Source organism: Drosophila ananassae, chromosome XL (genome assembly GCF_017639315.1).
Source record: "Drosophila ananassae strain 14024-0371.13 chromosome XL, ASM1763931v2, whole genome shotgun sequence".
NCBI lineage: Eukaryota > Metazoa > Arthropoda > Insecta > Diptera > Drosophilidae > Drosophila > Drosophila ananassae.
Genome location: NC_057931.1, coordinates 9363800 through 9376625, shown reverse-complemented (window position 1 = coordinate 9376625; position 12826 = coordinate 9363800). Strand labels below are relative to the sequence as shown.

Genomic DNA, 12826 nt, shown 5'->3' with positions numbered 1-12826 from the left:
CTTGCCGGCGGCTTTCAGAAATTGATTGGCTCGGAGGGCTCCCAAGAAGAGCTGGAGTTTCGGGGAATTCCCAAGACGCCAATTCTTTTTACCATTTTAATACCCTAACTGGAGGGGTATTACGGATTTTAGGGGATAAGGATTAAGGGATATATTAAGGATATTAAGAGGGATATTTAAGAGGCTGAGGGATTATAGATTTCCTTTCTACATAGACCCTTGGAAAATTTTCTAGAAAAAAATTTAAAAAAAATATTTTGTCTCTAGATTTTATTCAGAATCGATAGAAAATCGATACACAAATCGATAAAGGTACTCATTTAAAAGATCGGATAAGAATCGATAAAGATATAGACTTCGTAAGGTGACTTATAAGGAAATTGGAAAATTTTTCAAGGGGTACCATAAAAAATTTTTTTAAAAAAATCTAAAAAAAATTTTATTTTTAGGTTTTGATGAGAATCGATAGATAATCAATCCACAAATCGATAAAGGTATTCCTCTCAAAGATCGGATAGAAAATGACAGAGATATAGACATTCCAAGGTCTCATATGGAGGAACTCTTCATTTTGAAAGGGTTTCTCCCTGAAAAATATGAAAAAATTTTAAAAAATATTTCATTTTCAGATTTTGATGCAGATTGATGGAGAATCGATATACATATCGATTAAGGTATTCCTCTTTAAGATCGGAGAAGAATTGATGAAGTTATAGTCTTCGACAGGGCCCATATGGGGAAAGTGCTGATTTTAAAGGGGTTCTATCAGGAAAAATGAGAAAAAATTGAAAAAATATTTTGTTTTGAGATTTTAATGAGGATTGTTAGGAAATCGATATACAAATCGATAAAGGTATTCCTTTCTAAGATCGGATAAGAAATGGCAGAGATATAGACTTCCAAAGTGGGCACATAGAGAAACCCTGATTTTTAAAGGGGTCTCCCCAGGAAAATTTTGAAAAAATTCAAAAAAAAATTTTGTTTGAAGATTTTGTTTAAAATTGATAGATAATCGATATACAAATCGATAAATGTATTCCTTTCCAGGATCGGATAAAAATTGTCCAAGTTATGGACTTCCGAAGGTCTCCTATGGGGGAAGTCTTAATTTTTTAGAGTTTCTATTAGAAAATCTCAGAATTTTGATAGGAATCGATAGAAAATCGATCGACAAATTGATAAAGAGAGTCCTCCAAAGGACAAGGTGACAATAAGTGACTTTTGAGAAAGAAAAGAAAGAGCATTCAAGTGCCGTCTTCCGTCCTCCATCCAATAGCTCCAATAGCTCCTCCACCTGTCGTGTTCTGTGTGGACTTTTGAATGGAGATGGCATGCCATTGAGATGGAAATCAAATTAGAGGGTTAAGGCAAGAAGGGGTTAAGGGGTCAAGGGTTAAGATGTCAAGGGTTAAGCAGAGACTAGCAGAGAAGAGCAGCTTCCCCTTTCAATTTACCAAAAAAGATTGTAATTAAAGGAAGAGAGAGAGAGAAGAAGCCATATAGCCATTTCACCTGAAAGAGTTAAGGGAGGGGGGGAGTGTCAAGGACGAACAAAAAAACAAAAAGGACAAACAAGAAGGAATCGTGTCGAGTTGCCACTGTTGACTCGATTATATAATGATGGAATCTGGAATCTAATTAAACAAGTTCAGCTCGAGACGTTGACTTAATTTGCAAATGCAGAGGAGAGGGGGGCTGGGGGGACTCATCCTTTTCAGTCTTAACCTTCCACTTCCCCCCTCTCTCTCTCTCTCTCTCTCTCTGTGAACCTTAAACCTTAACCCCTTGTTGTCTGCCGGCATCACAAACATCCTAATTACCAACTTTTTGTAGAAGACTTTGGTTCTTAAGAGGGGGGGAGTACTACCATTAGACAGGAGAGAGGGGTGAGGGGTTATGGGTGATGGGGTCATGGGGGTCATGGATCGTTGGGTCACTGGAGTGCTCCACTTTACATGTTTCGATGTCATCGTCCCTCGTCCCTCGTCCCTCTGACTAATTACGTTCTGCGCCCATGGACAGGCGCCACCTAATGACCCAAAGAGCTCCGAGAGCTGGAAGGGGGGGGGGGGGGGGGTCAGGGGGGCTAGTGAAAGAGAAGGAAGACCAAATCACCGGATAGAGAGGCAAGATGCGTGTTAGAAAGAGAAAGCCAATACCGGCCCTACGCACTTTATTGTGCGAATCTGGGGGGGGAGGGGCCTCAAAGTACATTTCTAATGACCTTCATTACATTGAGTGGCGCCCCCTCTCGGCGACCCTTCAACAATAACAACAACAACAATAATAAGAAAAAGAAAAAGAAGAAAAGAAGAAAGAAATTAGAGAGGGGGCGTGGTCTAAACCCACGCATGAACGCCTTAAAAGTTAAGGGGGGGGAGTTGCTCTTATTTTTGATTAAGTTTTGTCTTTTAAGACTTTATTTTTAAGAGTTTAACTAATAATTAGTATTATATTTAAGATTAAAATTAAGAAAAATTTTATCTAAATATTTATTTAATTATTTTTTTCTCTTAAAACTCTATTTCTTTAAGAATTGTAACTGAGGAAGGAGAAATATCATCTTTAAACTTTAAATTAAGAAATCATAAGGGGGTAAGTTGTAAGAAATAATTATAATTACATATTTTATAATAATAATAGTTATGAAAAAATAGAATTATGTGGATTATAGGCACTTTATAGGGGTTTTTTGGGAGATGGGATCTATTTATAGCAAAATTAGTAGTACTACTAGTCGCTCTTTCTCTCTGTCTCTCTCTCTCTTAATTTCCCTGCCGTACATTATGCAGCAGCGTCCCTTTGAGAGTAAAGGTAGTAGTTATACTGGTTCTATCTCTAATTCTACTACTATTTGTAGTGATATTAGTAGTTCTAGTACTAATACTACTTTTATTACTAGTACTAGTCCTTGTTCTTATCCTTCCTACTCGTTCTTCTCTTTTCTCCTCCCTTTTTCCCCACTTTCCTTTCTTTTCTGCTCGACTTTTTCCCAACTTTTCCAGCTAATAGCTTTCAAATGAGTTTGGCTTTTTTTTCGTTATTCCATTTGTAGTTTGTTTGTTTGTTGTTTTGTTTGTTTGTTTGTTGGTTTGCTGGCTAGTGGCCTCATAATGCAGGCAGTCCTAATAGCCCCTCTCCCAATGTCCTTCCCAGGACATGCCTAAAAGTGTCTCTAAGCCCTCAACTACCCTCGCAGGCCTAGTTCCCAGGGTATCCTTGCCGCAGACAACATTAGTGGTCGTCTCTGGCTTGTTTTTTTTTTAAAAGCATATCCTTTGAGTCCTGGCTCTCTGCCTCCCGACTCCCGAATCCTGGCTCTTTGATTTTCGCTTCAATTGCCCGGCAATGCGAATGCAAATACCAAAACCGAACCGCATTCCATTGCTCATACGTGGCAAGTGGCTGGTGGCAAGTGGCTAGTGGCTTCAAGTTTTTATCCTTATTTATCCTTGTGAAATATTCATGCACTCGGCTGCCAGGACTCTGGCCAGGAGCCACTTGAACAGGGCTTTTACGAAGGTAGAACAGGACGCAGGACTGCCAAGCAGGTGAGTTTCATTTCCTTTCCATGTCCTTCCAGGACCTCCTCTCTTGCCTTTCAATTAAAAATTGTTTTCAACTACATTTGAGTTGATTGATTTTTAATTGATTTCAATTAAGCCATTCCTGTGCCAGGACCTCGGCCAGGACACAGGCTTTTAAGGCATTATCCTGCGGGAGAGGACTCCTGCGGGACAGGACTAAGAGTAAAATATTTTTGTTTTTTTTTTTTTTTAAATATTTTATAGATAGGATATCTCTATCTGTCCCTTCCTCTAGGGTATCCTTTGGTCTGTCTCTTTATTTTCAAGGACCTCTACCGCATAGCTTATTTATTATTGACAGAACTCACTTGCCCCCTGGACTGGCAGGACTACCAGGACTAGCAGGATCTGTGTTTTTTTAGGGGGGAAGGACACCAACAGGATGCAAATTGCATGAGCGGTGTCTGCGGCTTTTGTGGCTCGACTCATAAATTCTTAACGAGTATCCTTTTTTTTGTGCCCCGAATTTGAATAAAAAAAAAACAAGCCAGCAACGAGTGGGTGGCAGAGTGGCAGTGTGGCAGAGTCGAGTGGAAATGAAATTTCAAATTAGAAACTAAAGTGGAAGGTTGTTAAGTGAATTTTAATTCGCCATTAACACATGGCCAAGGGGGGGTAGAGGGAGTGTAGAAAGGATATAAGGACGTATCCTGCCACCACCGGATGCAACAACAACAACAAAAAGGGTTGAAAACAAAAAGGCGACAAAAGTAAACTTGCGACAAAGTTTTTGTTGAAAAAACAAAGGGAGGGGGAATTGGGGGGTTGGGGGAGATGGTAACAGCCTGCCTTTTTCAGCCAGGACTCTCAAAAAACAAACAAAAATAAAAGTAAAAGTAAAAGGGAGAAGGGGTGAAGAGGAGAAGGGGGTAGAGATGATATATTAGCAACAAGCTGCCAGAAATTAAAGTCAAAAGGGGAGAGACATTCTTCACTCTCAGGCCGCTCTCTTTCTCTCTCAGTCTCTCTCATCCGCTCTCTCTTAATTTCCCTGCCGTACATTATGCAGCAGCGCCCTCTTTGAAAGTCAAGGATAAGCGGTAATTAGTTGGGAATTATAAATTCTCACTTGGAAACTAATAATTTGATTAAATCTGAGGTCCTGTGTCCTTGTTACCTGTTGGATTTACGGCAGGAGCTGTCAATATGTGCCACACCCCCTTATTTTTCAACCGCCCCTGGCTGTTACTCCTCTCCCTCTCTCCTTCTAACAAAGCTTCTGTTTTTTTTTCCTGTTTTTGGTTCGTATGTTCTTGTTTTTGTTCCTCTTTTGTCCCTTTTTTCCCTCCTTTTTTTTTTTGTTTTCCTTCGTGTGTGTGTGCCTTGAATTATGACAGAGCAGGAAAAAAAAAAACATGAAGGGACAGGACAAGCAGGAGCATGCATGGACATGCCGAGACATGAAGGGGAGAAGCAAGAGAGTCAGCCGGGCAGGCAGGCGGGCCCTTGGAAGTTATGGTCTACACATGTTGCTGTCTAATGTTGTTGTTTATTTGCCGCCTCCTGCCGGCCCCCTTGCCTCCTTGCCACCTCCTGCCGGCCCCCTTGCCTCCTTGCCACCTCCCGCCGCCTCCTTGCCTCCTATTGTTGTTGCTGGAATGTGTAAGTAAGAAAATTGTTTTTGAAATGGCTAACAAGCTATTAGCAAACAAACAAAGGCAAAATGATGATGGGGATAAGGGATAGGGAGGGGGGATAGGGGAGTAAGGATAAAGGATGATGAGGAGGAGGGTGGTCCTCCATGTGGGCGTGGCAAGTGACATTTAAGCGATTCATTCTGCCGTTTCTCCAAAGGCCATCAATCAGGAGTGGAAAAAAGGACAAAAAAAAAAAAAGCAAAAAATTCATATGATTTATGAAAGGATCTATCGAATGCAAGGTCCTGAAATCAATTCAGGGAGAGAGAAAAAAAAGAGAGAGCCGCAAGGATGATGATCTCATAAATTCACAAAAAAAAGAGAAAAAAAAATATATATTTTCAATTAAATTTGAGAGGAAAGAAATTAAAGGATATAAAGGATATGAAGGATATATATGTTTAAAAAGCAAATTATTAAAAAAAAACAGAAAGTAAAGGATATAAAGGTTATACATTTTTTAAAAGCAAATTGTTAAAAAAAAAGACTAAAAAAATCATTGAAGACCTGAAGACCCCCCTCTTTTACGTCTATTACCCGCAATTTGTGCCTTCAAAGAGGGCGTAGGGCGTGGCAGCCAAACAAGTGACAACCCGAATTATTTCGACACCAAAGGGATATAGACAGAGAAAGTGAAAGAGAGACAGAGAGATAGCACCTGTTCCCAGGGAAAGAGACAGCAAACAAAAGGTAAAAAAGAAGGTTTTTTTTTTAGGCAGAGCTCCCAGACATCAGGCATCAGACATGGCAACATATTGTGCCATGTTGCATGCAACAGAGGAGGGGAAGGGGGAGAAGAGAAGGGGATAAACCTAGAGACAGACAGAAAGACACGAAAAGATTCCAACTGCCAGGGAGCAGCCGAGGGAGAAGAGGCTCAGTCTCAGTCCCAGTCCCAGTCCCAGTCCGTCTGTTTCTGTGTCCTGTTTCCTGTTTTCCCCCCCCCCCCTTTCCAGTCTATGGTCACACTACGTGCCAGGATAAAGAACAAGAAGATGAGTAGGGCAAGGGGGGGAGAACTAAATGGGCGCACAGGACCTCCTTCTCCTGCAAATTGCCAGTTAAAATTTTGCTGACATGTCAGCAGCAAACGTCAAACGCACCATGGAACTGGGAACTGGGGACTGGGAACTGGGACCAGATGGAGCAGGGGGCTTAGGCCCGATAGAGAAGGCATCAGACACATAGAAAGAGACAACAGATGGACCAAAAAAAATAGAGAAGGAGGAATGGGGGACAAGTGTCAAGTGGAGTTTTACGAGATTTGTTTCCCATTTAGTTGGGAATGGTACAGCGTCTGTCGACATTTCGATGACAATTGGGTTATCGATCGGGTATTGTCTATCGATAAGTGAAGAATAAGTCCAATTAGGAGACTAGAGAGGCTTGAGAGGCTTTGGAAGAGGAATTATTAAGCAAAAACCAAGGAGTAATCGATTAATTATCGATATATTAACTTGAATTAGAGTTATGGCCTATCGATAAGTGAATAATAAAAGGGGGGTCAACCACTTAGGAACTAAAGGGGTTTTCCAAGCTTAGTTAGGCTTGAGAGCGGGAATTTTTAAGCTAGAACTAAGGGGTTATCGATTATTTATCGATAAGTGAAATTGAATTAGAGTTGTGGCAAGGAAGAAATTAGAAACAATACAAGAACTAAACAATTTAGTTAGTAGATAGGTTTCTTAAAGTTTAGCTGACTGATAGGACCGACAAGTAATGAAGAAACTGCCAGAGGATTATCGATTAATTATCGATAAATGAAAAAAACAAAGATAACTAACCAATCAAATCAATAAATAGGTTTTCCAAGCATACTTAAGCTATGAAATAGAGGAATTATAAGAAAAAAAGACAATTTATTTATCGATATTAATCGATAAGTGAAGAAAAGTGAGAAATCCAAGCAATTAGGCAGCTAAACAGATTCAAAAAGCTCAGTCGAGTGGCAAGGCAAAGCAAAGCAAACAAATGAACACCAACCCTCCCTTCCTAAGAGGGGGTAACTATTAAATATATTTATAAATTGCGACAAATTGGGGGGAGTCAGTGAGGGCCAAGAAGCTACCAGCTACTAGAGACTAGAGACTAGCGACCTTCGAATTAAATGGCCAAATATTGGATGAGATTCAAGTCAAATACAAACACTAAGCCCTCCACTACTCCCTCTTCAGTCAGTCAGTCAGTCAGTCAGTCAATGAGCCAAGGACAGTTGTTTAATAAACTCTGAGCGTGTCGAACGCTAAAAAAAATAAAACAAAAAACAAAAAAACGTGAAACGAAACTGCATTCCAATGTGGGTGAACCCAAAAAACGATGATGAAGATAATGGTGATGGTTGGTGATGATGGCGCAGATTGTAGAGAAGAGATGGCTGACTGGCTGGTAACCCCACTTGAACACAAAAATTTAAAACTTAAAACTGAACAAATAGCAGAGCAAACTGAAATAAAGTGTGTTGAAATGTCATTGAAATGTCAGTCAGGCCAGAGAACTGAGAGTCTGCCATGGTTATGACAGATTTATGATGATATATATATTATATATATATTTTTATTTTAAGAGCCTAACTAATTTAAAAACTAAAGCTTAAGTTGGCCCTGTCACAAGATCCACTAATTATCCTCACTCACCTAGAATCTTGAGAGGAAATCGGAATAATTCCACGTCAACATGAGATTCCGACTTTGATTTCAAGTCCAATTGTCAACCCTCGTCTTGGTCTGTCGGTGCTGAGTGTCTCAGAGCTGTTCCCCCTTTTGTATAGCGTCCTTGCTAGGACACCCCCTTGATAGACAGACCTTCCTACCACCCTGTTCCTGTCTGGTAGTAGCTTTGTTTTTATTGTCGCCTGTCTTCTGTCGCCTGTCGCCTCGCAATTGATACATTGATAAATGATGTTGCCGACACTCGACACTCGACGCTAATTTTGTGTGACAAACAGTAACATGTCAATCCCCCCTCGCCATCTCTCTTTAAGCCATCCGTGTCCTTGCTGTCCGTGGCTGTCCTTGAACGGGGAGTTTGCTGTGTTTTTTGGGAAGGGGGCAAGTGCCAGCTATACCCTTTTGTTTGTTGAGGATATTTGGTTTGGGTTCTTTGGTTGCAGTTTAGTTTACAGTTTGGGAGGCATTTTAGTGTCCGTGTGTCCGTCTGTCCGCCAAATATTTATTCTTTTTTTACTCTAAGGCTTTAAGTTTTTAGTCTTAGGGGGTATTATTATAGTCTTTTGAAATCTATGGCTTATTTTTTTAGTTAAAATGAAGAATATAAGACAGTTTCTATCACAGATAGCCCTACTTGTCCGCTTGTCCGCGTGTCCGCCAAGTGTTTAAGCTTAGATCCATAGTTCTTCAAGTCCTGAAAGCTTTTATTTTACTTTTTCTTCAATCTTCTGTCTGTAGATCATCTTTCAAATGGAATCTTGGAGAAGAAACTACTTTCCATCACAAATATCACCTTGTCCGCTTGTCCGTCTGTCCGCCTGTCCGCCAAATACTTAAATCTTGACCCTTCAAGCTCTTTAGCCCCAAAAACCAGGGTATATCCAGTTCCCAACACAGATCCAGGAGTACCTCCCTCGAACAGTACCTCCCACGCACTTAATGTCCGCTCGTCATGCAATGTCCTCGGAAGCAGGAAGTAGGAAGTGCCTAATAGGCCACCATTCCTGAGCCAGGTCCTACCCGAACACTTCCTATGTGGCACGTGGCAATTAAAACTCTATTAGGGACACCCCCAAGGACCTCCCAGAAACAAGGAACAGCTATGAGAGGGTCTCAAGTTTAATGGAAAGAGTGACTGATTGAGATGGAGTGGTAGGAGTAGGAGTAGGAGTAGGAGTGGAAGTGGAAGTGGGAGGGATGTGGGCGTGGTCGTGGGCAGTAACTGGGAATTTTGGATAGCTGGCTATACTCGGCTTGGATCGGATCTATTCGGCTCTACTGATCATGATCCTGCAGGGGAGTGGCTGTGCGCCGGAGATGGCCCGCCCGGAAGAGATCCTGCAGCATGGCCAGGACCTGCATGTGCCGGTGCAGCTCCTCGGGCATCCCCGCCTCGTCCAGATCGGGCGGGACATGGACATACCTGGCCAGATAACGGATATGCTCCCGTATCGACTTGTGCCATGAGGACTGCTCCAAAGGATCGAACGGACGACGCGATAGCTCCGGCAGGGGGGCGGGCACCAAGGCCAGTCGGTTGCCAGTCGTGTGGCTGCCACCAGTAGTGCCTCCTCCTCCTCCTCCTCCTCCTCCTCCTCCTCCGCGGGCCAACATCCCACGGCCTGGTAGTTGGAGCAGACGCCTAATGGGTCCCAGGACGGCGCCCAGCAGGAGCAGCAGCAGGGACAGTCCCAGGCAGATGATGGACACCAAGATCACTGACATCTCTCCGGACGAAAAGGACCAACGGGACAAGATGCAGTCTGTGTGATTTATTTTTTTTTTTGTTTTTTTTGGCGATTTTGTCGGGGGAGAAACCCGGTACAGAAATGTTGAGATTTCTGATGAGACTTTGTGATTTTGTGTGTCTGGGGAGGAGGGGAGATGACTTTACAGGGAACGTCACAAGGCTGAAAGGTTACTGGGACGGGGGGGACAGAGTTTGAGTGTTAGGGTTCGAGTAGGAGGGAGTCTAGGGGTTTTCTGAGAGGGTCTAAGGGTGGTGGGATAGTAGGAAGGAGTGATTTTTGGGCTATGGAGTTGGGTTAAGGCCTGGTTCTGGAGAGATTGGTGGGTTTCTGAGGTGATCTATGGATCTATGGGGTTATGGGAGGTGCCCTTTGGGTGGGAGGACTTCTTGGGGGTCTTCCTGAGTCTGAGGAGGTGAGATAGGGCTAAGGATTGGAGGGTTCTAATGGTTTCTAAGACGGTATGTGGGTAGTAGAGCCTCTCCAGGCTTTAGAGTTACAATTGAGATTGGATCAAGTGAGGTCTAAGGGTCTCTGAAATGATCTATGGGTAGTAGGAACTCTAAAGAGTGTTCTTTAGTCTTAGTTGTGGAGGGATCTATGGGTTTCTAAGAAGGTATATGGGTATTAGAGCTTCCTGATTCTAAAGAGTTGAGTTAGGGCTTGGATCAAGTGGAGTCTATGGATCTCAATGATGGTCTATGATGTTCTATGGTTGGTAGAGCTTCTTTAGAGTATTCCCCAGTCCCTATAGCTAAGATAGAGCCTAGACCTGGACAGATCTATGGGTTTCTTAGAAGGTATATGGGTAGTAGTTACTTTATAAAGTACTCCCCAGTCTGAACTTGGATCAAGTGAGGTCTATGGGTTTCTAAGATGATCTCTGAGAAGTAAACCCCCTCTAGACTACAGTACAATACAGTACACTCGCCCCTCTCTAATTGCCGTGGAAGTCTCCGCTCATCCGCGAAATGTCCGCTCAGCAATTATTTTGGCCGCGACCGATGGCCATACCCGGGCCAGGCCAGATAATGACGATTATGATGATCCGATGAGCACATCTCCCCGAATATATAATATGTGTTCATAAACGATCCGGAAGTGGGCGGTCTGATATCTGATGGTTTTCATGGTTAGTTTGCTGGCTTTCCGCTAGACTGGGCCTTCAGATCGGAGATCGGAGATCGGTGGAGGACTGCCACTTGCCAGACTCTATATATAGTTCTCTCTGTGGAGTTTTTTATTCATATTTTTTATATTTTTTTATATTTTTTTGCTAATTGCGTTAACTCGGAGCTCAATTATAAACAAAAAGGCAATCACTCTTGAGTGCTTGATGAATAAATGAATGATTGATAAGCCAGGGGCTCTGTGTGGGATTAGTTCTGGGGATGACATCATCCGAGGGGGTCTCTGAAGACTGGGCTCTGAAGAATTGCCAAGAATTCAGGCAAAGAAACGGAAAGAAAATACAAAAATAATAGAAAAATAATTGAAGTCTTTAAAAGTAAATACTGATGCTGTATCTTGGGCCTAAAAGGCAGTGAAGGAGAGGGAGAGAAGAGAGCTGGAAGATTGCCAGAAGACTGCTAGAAGACTGATCTTCCAAAAGACAGAAGAGCCAAGAAGCTGGCAGCCTAGACCTCAAGTTCAAAGAGTCACTAACCGGCAGATGAAAGAAATTAAAGCTTAGATCTCTCAGTGTATCTTGTATCTTGTATCTTGTAGTTTTTTGAACCCGCTTTTAGCCGGAAGTGGCAGGCACTTGTGACTCACTCGCTCGCTCGCTCGCGTATCTGATGGATAAAAAGATACAGCCTCCAGGTGTCTGTCGGGGCCTGGGAGTGGAAAGAGTCAGAAGAGTCTCCACCCACTCCATAAAGCCATAAGCCATAAGCCATAAGCACGTTTATTTGTGTTCCTCAGAAGGCTAGGCCCTGTCATAAATAAAAATGGAGGGGGTGCCCTCACTCACTCACTCACTCACTCACTCACTCACTCATCCACGCATTTAAATGTCAGATGAAGAAACTATTTATAATTTCACACCTCGATGTGATTTACGATCCTAGGGCTAGGGCGCCAGTTTACAGATCTCAGAGTGCATGGAAGGGGGTGTCCCACTGTCAATGGGCTTGAAAATGACTCAAAATTATGTGTTAGAACTGAAGGGGTGGCCCTTGGAGGCGGGGGATGGTGAAAAAAATCAATTTAATTTAAAAATAAAAGGGGTTTCAGGTTCAAAAGTGTTTAAGATTTAAGAAAAGGGAGTAGGGGGTGACTAGCAAGGACTTCTATATCCTATTTATGCATAAATATTTCTAAGGGAAACTGACTTCCTGCCCGAGATAGACTCTTCTGATGCAGTTACCTCTTATCGAATTATTTTGCATTTTTTTTTTCTTTTTTGCTTTTTTCTCTTTTATTGATTCACCTCAGTGGTTCCACCCCCTAGAACCTACCCATTTTCCTGCCAATTAAATTCAATTTGACCCATTTCCCAGAGGCAGAGAAAAGACTAAAGAGCCTCCTTCTCCTCCTCCACATCCTTGAGTTTGTCTGAAAATGAAAATGAAAATGGAATTAAGCACAAGGAGTGTACTATATGCTTAAGGGGGGGAACTCATACTCACAGTCTCACGCAGTAGTAGTATACTATACAAAAAAAAAAAAAAAAAAAAAAAAAAAAAATAATAATAATAATAATAATAATCCTAAAAGGAGGGCCTCCTTTCCTGCCACTGTCTCTTGAAAGACAACTGAAATGTGACATCTTGTCTCTTTCTCACTGGTATTTATCCCTCTCTTTCTCTCTAGCATATACCCCTCTCTTTCTCTATCTTTTGTGAGCTTTGAAGCTTCTATTATGCAATTGCATTTCTAGAATTATTCAGAAATTGTTGTTTTTTTTTTTGACAAAAATGTGATTCTATCTCCCCCTCTAGCTATCTCTTTTACTCCCCTATCCCCCTCTGTTTCTTTCAAGGATCTCGCATTCTTTTTAATCATTCCTTCTTCAAAAAATTCCCTAAATGATGTCTCTTTTGAGGTTAAGTCTGAAAGTTGTGCCTTTTTTGAGGTTATAATTCTCATAATTAAGCTCTTCTTCCTCTCTATCTCTTTCTCCCTCTCTGTCCATCTCTTTCTTGCTAATTTTGATGAATCCCCTTAGCAGAATGTCCAAAAAA

General features: G+C 41.9%; 1 protein-coding gene across 2 annotated transcripts in view; it reads left to right on the top strand.

The window, feature by feature from the left end:
• LOC6504703 overlaps positions 1–12826 on the top strand; it is a 68387-nt gene that overhangs the window by 19580 nt on the left and 35981 nt on the right. The window contains exon 3 of one of the 2 annotated variants that reach the window (XM_001966329.4): positions 2535–2595. The exons of the other annotated variant lie outside the window; for it this stretch is intronic. The gene's annotated coding sequence lies outside the window, so the exon portion shown is untranslated. The remainder of the gene's footprint in view (positions 1–2534; positions 2596–12826) is intronic. 2 annotated transcript variants of the gene reach the window in all.